This window comes from Phycodurus eques, chromosome 10 (genome assembly GCF_024500275.1).
Source record: "Phycodurus eques isolate BA_2022a chromosome 10, UOR_Pequ_1.1, whole genome shotgun sequence".
Lineage (NCBI taxonomy): Eukaryota > Metazoa > Chordata > Actinopteri > Syngnathiformes > Syngnathidae > Phycodurus > Phycodurus eques.
Window position 1 is genome coordinate 6,595,311 of NC_084534.1, and position 9,586 is coordinate 6,604,896.

Sequence of the window (9,586 nt, forward strand, 5' to 3'; positions counted from 1 at the left end):
CTTTTGCAAAGTCTGTGCTTGCTGATTTGCAGCAAATAATCAATTGCTCACTTCAGTCAGGCGAGTTTCCTAAAGCTCTTAAAGTCTCTTAAAGCTCTTAAGCCTCTTCTAAAAAATAGAACGCTGGACGCTTCCATGTTAGCAAGCTATAGACTCATCTCAAAATCCCTTTCGTAGCCAAGATTGATTAGAAAGTTATTGTTAATCAACTCAACAATTTCTTGAGCTTAAATTGACTTTTTGACGAGCTTTCCCAACTCATCACAATACAGAATCTGCTCTTATCAAAGTGCTAAATGATATAAGGTTAAATTCTGACTCAGGAAAGTTGTCAATTATGGTCTTGTTGGTTCTCAGTGCAGCTTTTGATACAGTAGATCAAAATATACTGCTGAACAGGTTGGAAACATGGGTAGGACTAAATGGAACAGTCCTTCAATGATTCATATCCTACCTGGAGGAAAGGAGTTATTTTGTAACCATTGAAGATGTTTAATCTCATCAAATGACAATCACTTATGGGGTCCCTCAAGGGTCAGTTCTTGGACCCCTCCTGTTCAGCCTGTATATGCTGCCCTTGGGTCAAATTCTTCAGAACTTTAATTTTGACTATCATAGCTATGCAGATGACACACAGTTATATCTAGCAGTGTCTCCAGATGACTACAGTTCAATTTAGGTTTTGTGTCACTGTCAAAAACAGATAAATAACTGGATGAGCCAAAATCTTATTCAATTAAACCACAACAAAACTGAGATAATTGTTTTTGGCAATGTTTTGGCAATAAAGAAAATGTTTGTAAATACCTGGAGTCTTTAAAAACCAAAGACCAAGTCAAAACCTTGGTGTACTGATGGATTCCGACCTGCCTTTCAACAGTCACATCAAATCAAACACAAAAACTGCCTTCTACCATCTGAAGAACATATCCAGAGTGAAGGCTTGCATGTGCCAAGCAGACCAGGAGAAGCTCATCCATGCTTTTATCTCAAATAGACTTGATTATTGTAATGGTCTTCTGACTGGACTCCCCCAAAAGAGCAATAAACAGCTGCAGCTCGTTCAGAATGTTGCAACTCAGGTTCTGACCAGAACAAAGAGTTCAGAGCATATTACTCCAATTCTAAAGTCTCTACACTGGCTCGCAGTCAGCTTTAGAATAGATTTTAAAGTTCTCCTACTGGTCTATAAATCACTAACTGGTTTAGTTCCTGAATACATGAAATAAATGCTAATGGATTATAAATCCAGTAAGGCTCTGAGATCTACAGACTCAGGTCAAATAGTGGAGCATAGAGTCCAAAGCAAACATGGTGAAGCAGAATTTAGCTGTTAGGCTGCACACATATGGAATACGTTGCCAACAGAAGTGACCTCAGCCCCAACTGTGAATGTTTTTAAGTCCTGGTTAAAAACTCTTTTTTTTCCTCATATATTTTCGAGCATATTTCTTGCACTGTACATTGTTTTAATTGTACTTTGATTTTTCTGTTGTTTTAAATGTTTATAAGCATTTTTCCCCTTGTTTTAAAATGTTTTTAATCATGTAAAGCACATTGAGTGTATGAAATGCGCTATATAATAAAATTTCCTTTGCTTCATCCATCCATCCATTTTCTGAGCCGCTTCTCCTCACTAGGGTCGCGGGCGTGCTGGAGCCTATCCCAGCTGTCATCGGGCAGGAGGCGGGGTACACCCTGAACTGGTTGCCAGCCAATCGCAGGGCACATAGGAACAAACAACCATTTACACTCACAGTCATGCTTACAGGCAATTTAGAGTCTCCAATTCATGCATGTTTTTGGGATGTGGGAGGAAACCGGAGTGCCCGGATAAAACCCACACAGGCACGGGGAGAACATGCCAACTCCACACAGGCGGGGCCGGGGATTGAACCCGGGTTATCAGAACTGTGAGGCTGACGCTCTAACCAGTCGGCCACCGTGCCGCGCTTTGCTTTGCTTAATCGCAAAAATAATCGGTGACTAGTCAAGTATCAAAACAATCGTTTGTGGTGGGCCTAGTATCCACATTTTGCAATTCATAAAGGTCATGGTTTCCTGTAAGTCCAGTATATCAGCTTTGTGTTCACCCAAACAGAGCAACATTTCACCCTGATTAAGTCAATTTGTGGGTACATTCAGATAATCTTGTCTTTATTCCCATATTCATGCTTTTTTGACATTTTTTTTTGTGTTGTGCCATGAGATTTTTCTCATGTAAAATCGGTGCCTTGGCTCAATAAATGAAAGAGTGAAACTGTATTAGACGGACAACTGTTTCAGGAAATACGTTACGCACTGTACATTTTGTGATGCAAGCTGTTTACAGTTGCTCTCATGTGAGTTGTGAGCATTGAGTGAGTTTGTCTATATTTGAATCATGATGATGACCTGTTAGCAAAAAGATGTGAACTGTAGAAAATTACTGCGAAGAGTATCTTAACTCATCACATTCATGATCAATGACACTCATCATTTTCCTTCTCATCCACAGCTGTATTCGTTATCAGCAATTTGTATTAATTATTCCAGAATAATTGCATATTTTAAATGGTCTAAACCTGGTTAATGCTTATTATATATACTTGCGTACTACGAGATATATACTATTTATTATGTATATGCTTATTTTTTTGGTCCATTGTGCCTAAGCCGCTTGTTTGAATGTGCATCAGATTGGGTATATTCAACGACACTGAGGCCAAGTCTAATGTAACCTCTGGTGGTGCTTGATTTTTTTATGCAAGGACAGTATAGCCCATTATCCAAAATAATGTATTTACAGTATCATTGAATAACTCCATATGGTTGAGCACAGCAGTAGCTGCTGCTATACAAAGATGGCCGTCGTACATCCTGAGCAAGGCAGTAACCATGCTCACAGAACTTCTCTCCAATAATGCATGGAAAGCATGAGTGTATAGCTTACCTTACCCTGACACTGACACTGTAAATTTTAATGTCCCCTTTGGAGGACAGTAAAGGTTGATTGCGTTCTTCTGAGGGCTCAACGTAGCTTGTTTTGAAGATCACTTATTTCCTACTTTAGAATGAGAGCTGACATTACGTGAAATCCCATGTGACGTGTGTGTGGAGGGGTTCTATTTTATTTGTATTTTTTGTTAACCTGTCCTGTTCAACTGCATGCCCATGCAGAATTCTGGATCTGTATGCCTTTTGTGTTGGAACAGTTTTGCTGTGCAACGGGGAGGGGGGATTAAAATACTCCCTCTGTTTATTTTTTTATTTTTTTATTATTATTCTGATGTTTGTTCTGTGTAACAGCAGTGTTTTGATGTGAACATTCAGCACGGTTCCCTCAGTACTCACAGGATGCCAATGGTTTGCAACATGGGACTCGCTAAGGTCTCATTATATTTCTAATCAGTATACAAATATTAAAAATGCATTCAGTGTGGACAATGAATATACACAATGTCTTTGAAACTGAGGTGAGAGTGTGGGGGACACCTGTATGCTTAATACTGAATGTGCCTACTCTGAGGAATAATAGATGAGATGAGATCTGGCATTACTTGAAAATCCCACGTCACGTGTGTGTGTGTGTGTGGAGGGAGGGGTTCTATTTTATTATTATTATTTTTTAACCTGTCCTGTTCAAATGCATGGCTATGCAGGATGGTGGATCTGTATGCCTTTTGTGTTGGAACAGTTTTGCTGTGCAACAGGGTTATTGAAATACTCCCTCTGTTTATTTTTATAATTTTTTTATTATTATGATGTTTGTTGACCGGTTCAGGGTGTACCCAGCCTCCCCCCCCCCCCCCGAAGATAGCTGTGATAGGCTCCAGCAGTTCGCGACCCGAGTGAGGATAAGCAGTAAAAAAAATGGATGGATGGGTGGATGCTTGTTGAAAATGCAGCTGAACAGAAAAGGAATTTAGTGGCTGGGGGCACGTCGTGATGACATGTAACAACTAACGAATAGGACAAGATGAGAGAGGGGAAAAGGGTAGGACAGGATGTTGAAATGAGCAATGATGAGTGGTGTGGTGAAATGTTTTTATGATATCATAATACAACATGTGTTATTGTTAGTGGTTCCACCACAAGCATTTGAAGTGTAAAACGTGTCTATGGAACTTATTTGTCAATAAACACCATATTACATGCATGTTAGTCCGGAGTTGATATGCCGGCACACCGTGGAAGGAAGGGCCTGGCCCCCTTCGCCCGCAATGAGGGGCCAAGCCAGCGCGCCCATCCCGTGGGGGTGGGCGCGCTGCTCCCCAGGACTCAGGGTGGTCCCCCAGCCCAACCAAAGCGCGGACCATCACCGCCCATGCCCACAGTAGTCACAGTGTGAATGAGAAACCTAGTCGGCCATAGTAAAACAGGGTGCATACTGGGGGGGGGGGGGGGGGGGGGGGGGGTTATTCTGTAAAGTTTTGGTTCAGGATTGGAAGGGAATGGGATGAATCCCTGGGAGGGAGTTGGATTGTTTTCTAAACACTCAATCATGACTGAGAGGCCAAGGCATCAATCTCTCTGGGAGTGGGAGGAAGCGAGAGTCCAAATCCGCTCCTGTGTCAGCCTCTCCGTTGTGTGATAAAATGATGAAAGGCATTGAATTCCTCGGCATCTCACACTTGTCGCCGATAGTTCTTCTCAAGCTGAGCCATGTATTTAATTCACCTACATTGCCCGCTGTGGCATATCTGTTTACGTTTAATGTTGAATGTGCATGTAAGTAGTAAGAGCGAGAGCGTGCACGAGAGAGACAGTAAGAGAGAGAGAGATAGAGAGATAGAGGGCGGAAGAGAGCGCAAGAGAGAGAGAGAACAGAGAGAGAGAGAGAGAGAGAGAGAGAGCCCGTGCAGCATGAATGTGAATAACGGGATCGTACATGTTTTGGTACAAGATTAGTGAATTAGTTGAAAACTAATAATATCAAACATTTATTGAGCAGCAGTTTAGCCCATGTGCTCATCCACGCTGTGGTGGACTCTGGAGCCACAATTAATGTGCTCCAAAGCTGCCTCGTGTCCATGTGTCATCCACAGAAAGCCTTGACAGAACTTGACAAACTTAAGGGACCCCATTAGAACATGAGAGGCCAAGTGGGAATGTACTGGCATCTGTGGTAAACCGCCATTGGACGCAAGGATCCTGTTCGTGGACTTCAGCTCAGCGTTCAACACCATCATCCCTGAACTCCTTTCATCCAAGCTTCTCCAGCTCAGCGTCTCACCTGCCATCTGCCAGTGGATTTACAGCTTTCTGACGGGCAGGACACAGCAGGTCAGGCTGGGGGAGGCCACCTCATCCACACGCAGCATCAGCACTGGGGCGCCCCAAGGTTGTGTCCTCTCTCCGCTGCTCTTCTCTCTCTACACGAACGACTGCACCTCAGCGAACCCGACTGTTAAACTCCTGAAGTTTGCAGATGACATCACTGTCATCGGCCTCATCAAGGACGGTGACGAGTCTGCATATCGGCAGGAAGCGGAGCGGCTGGAGCTGTGGTGCGGCCGACACAACCTGGAGCTAAACACGCTCAAGACTGTAGAGATGATTGTGGACTTCAGGAGGCATCCTTCGCCACAGCTGCCCCTCACGTTGTCCAGCTGCCTTGTGTCAACCGTCGAGACCTTCAAGTTCCTGGGAATTACAATCTCTCAGGACCTGAAGTGGACGACCAACATCAACTCCGTCCTCAAAAAGGCCCAGCAGAGGATGTACTTCCTGCGGCTTCTGAGAAAGCACGGCCTGCCACCGGAGCTGCTGAAACAGTTCTACACAGCGGTCTTCGAATCGGTCCTGTGTTCTTCCATCACAGTCTGGTTTGGTGCTGCTACAAAAAAGGACAAACTCCGACTGCAACGGACAATCAAAACTGCTGAAAGGATTGTCGGTACCCCCCTACCCACCATTGAGGACTTGCACGCTGCCAGAACTAAGACAAGGGCGTGCAAAATCCTCTCGGACCCTCCGCACCCCGGTCACCAGCTCTTGCAGCTCCTTCCCTCAGGTAGGCGCTACCGATCAATGCAAACTAGAACTAGTAGACATTCCAACAGCTTCTTCCCTCTTGCAATCAACTTCTTAAACAGCTAACCTATAATTCCATTACAACAAGCTGGCAATTTTTTGACTTGAGTTCGTTGTCACATTTCTGTGGGGCCAATTATGTATTACTCGTGCACTCACTGTGGTTGTCTCGCCATGCTGCACTATTTGCATATACTAGCCACTCATGCCAGAGTAGCATCTGCTCCATTTGCACACTGATTGAGGAGTATCTGTAACATTTGCACAACCAACATTGTCCCAGATTATCGCACTACTCGTCACTTTAAACCGCATACACTCCTTGAAGTCTCAGTGCCCTTTGCACAATGGTCATTGCACCGGACGATTGCAATATTAGTCATTCGAACTTCTCTAAGTGCTAGAGGACTCTGCATCTTTTTGCACAATTGTTTTTTGTCACTGTCTTTATGTCTCCAAACTGTTCTGTAAATTGACTGTCTGTTGTACAAGAACGGCTCCAACTACCGGAGACAAATTCCTTGTGTGTTTTGGACATACTTGGCAAATAAAGATGATTCTGATTCTGATAATGCTCCTTTGATCCTTCGGGACTCAGCAGCCCCATTCCTCCATGGCCCATCAAAGGTGATAGGCAGTGAGAAACCTTACCAGGAGAATTCAATATGGCCAAAATCCCACAGCGCACAACATTTTGGGAACACAGTGTAAATGTAACCTTAGGTAAATAAAGCAGTCAGCTTCTGCACCAGCTCCACTCGAAACAAATTTTTTAAGCGCCACTTTTCTTTGAGTCCGCATACAGTACAGCAGCCAGAGAAAGAATAAATTCGATATCATTATTTTACATTCAACCCCTTCACTAAGACATTGAACTTCCTCATTTACTAGACACGTGGACAAAATTGTTGGGACTGTCAAGACATTCGTTCCAGTGGAATGTGCTGCCCAGCGTCAGAAAGCTTTGTCTCAACCGCAGGTCATGGGTCCCTCCAATAGGATAAAGACAGCTAAAAACACACAAGAATATCAATATACAAATATTGGACAATTCTGAAGTTGTAAGCCCTCATCTAAATCTTATTGAACATCTATGTGGAAACTGAAACATGCAGTCCAGAGAAAGCACAGTTCATAATCGTTTGACTGTCGCAATTGTTTAATAAGGTTGTGCAAAACATATACATTTATAAACTTTAACAGAACGGCATCAATAATTTTGCCTGTGTGCACATGTATATTCGCATCGCTTTTTTTTGTTTGTTTTGGTAACAGTATGATGAAATGCCACACAGGATTCTCCTATTTTCAGGTGCTAAAGTGTGCAAATTTGATAATATTCTAACAAGAATATTTGTGGCTTCAGCGAAGTACATAAGTACATAAAAATAATAAAACAGCCTCAACTTAAAGGGCAAGTTTGATAAATAAATTGTGTTAACACAACGGGTGTCGACATGGCATCTTCGCCGCAGTACTACAGTAATTCCCTCTTTGCTTCTATATTACAGCAGTGTTTTGATGTGAACATTCAGCACTGTTTCAACAGTACTCACAGGATGCCAATCGTTGGCAACATGGGTCTTGTACGGAACTCTTAATGGCTGAGGACTCGCTAAGGTCCCATTATATTTCTAATCAGTATACAAAGATTAAAAATTCATTCATTTTTGGTTTTAAAGCAATGTAGATGATGGCCACAAAGCGAGTGTAGGAATATGCAATGTCCCCAAGCTAATATTCTGCCATTGCAAAGAACATGAACGAGTCAGACAGATTAGTGTCAGTGTGGCACAGGCAGGCAGCGCTAGAATAATGTATAATGCGCTCCTGCATAGCGATGTAGCAGGATTTACTGCAGTCTCCATGAACTCACATCTATTCAAAACACAATGTGTGACTTTCAAAAAGTACATTAAATGTAATTTTTAAAAAAAGGTGCACTGAGATGACAAAATAAAATTTAGCTTTAGTAAATGTTTTATTACATGAACTATAGACAGTGTTTCAACAGCCTGTCTGAAAAGATTCATAATTATAGTTGTTTACTAAATAAAATTTAGGTCGCAATATAGAAACTGATGATATAACGCCGTCTGGCACTGCCTCCTCACTATGTTAAACTTGACAAAACTTATTCATGTCCCTATAATGATCCTTTGCAGCATCTGAATTGCAGCATCAGCCCCAATGAACGGAACCATGCAGCGCATGTGGAGCAAAGCCAGGTCTCACTGAGAACTATGAAATACTCTTATGGTAATATTTTTGAATCAAAACACTTTATTATGAAATAAAAGACATATTTATAAAGGGAGGATATTCTGCTCAGAGTGTGATCGCGTGCATCCTAAACAAATTATACACAAAAGAAGGTAATTTTGAAATCAACTTACCTTGACACCAAATTCTGTCTTGAAAGGATCACGAGTTAAAAGTCGAGTTTTTCCCTCGCAATGAACCTTTCTATATACCAAATGTGTGTAAGGTGTGTACAATGAGTTGTTCAAAAGCAAAAGATATGCTGTAGTAGTGTATAGCGCACCATCTGTTGTGCCGCTGTGCATCGAGCAGGGCTGAGGAGGAGGAGGAAGGAGAGACGGGAAGAGGAGGTGTGCGTGCGTTCACAGCCCGCGCACACACACGCAGGGCTACGTCACCTCAGTAACACTTACAGTACATTTGGGCTTTTATTTAAAAAAGGAAGCACGCAAATTGTACCATCAAATAATAATCATGCTCTTATTTGTCATTACTGCGTGAATGATCAATGATGCTTTTCAACTTCACCATACTATGTCAATATTTCTGAATGTTATATAAGGGTATATTTGGGTATATTTCTGGCACAGTACAATAGTGTAGAACACATAGTAATTAGCAATAGCTTTACTGGGTTCATGTTTTTTGTCGTAGATATACAGTGCGTACGGAAAGTATTCAGACCCCCTTAAATTTTTCACTCTTTGTTATATTGCAGCCATTTGCTAAAATAATTTTATAATTTTTTTTCCTCATTAATGTACACACAGACAGCACCCGAGTAAAATATACCGCAAAGGGTCTAAATACTTATGACTGTGTGATATTTCAGTTTTTCTGTTTTAATAAATTTGCAAAACTTTCAACAATTCCGTTTTTTGTTCTGTCAATATGGGGTGCGGTGTGCACATTAATGAGGAAAAAAATTTACTTAAATGATTTTGCAATATAACAAAGAGTGAACATTTTAAGGGAGTCTGAATACTTTCCGTACCCATTGTAGATTTAGGTCAAGTCTTCAAGTGAATTGATTGTTATTAGACTACTAAAATCACGATGATGATGATGAAGATGATTATTGTTAGTAGTCGTACTTGAAGTAGAAGTGGAAGTAGTAGTAGTAGTAAAGTCGTAGTACTCATAGTCGTCATCCAAAACTCTTGGCAAAAACCCTCGGGTATGGAGTTTGCATGTTTTCCCCTTGCTTGCATTGGTTTTCTCTGGTTTCCTTCCATCCATCCATCCATTTTCCATACCACTTATCCACAGTTGGGTCGTGGGCGTGCTGGAGCCTATCCCAGCAGACTCT

At 41.9% G+C, this 9,586-nt stretch overlaps 1 protein-coding gene across 2 annotated transcripts in view; it reads right to left on the minus strand.

The window, feature by feature from the left end:
• Window positions 1-8,581, minus strand: part of camkvb (CaM kinase-like vesicle-associated b) — a 50,284-nt gene extending 41,703 nt beyond the window's left edge. For both annotated transcript variants that reach the window (XM_061688994.1, XM_061688992.1), the window contains exon 1: window positions 8,412-8,581. The gene's annotated coding sequence lies outside the window, so the exon portion shown is untranslated. The remainder of the gene's footprint in view (window positions 1-8,411) is intronic.
• Between the last annotated feature and the right edge of the window lie 1,005 nt (window positions 8,582-9,586).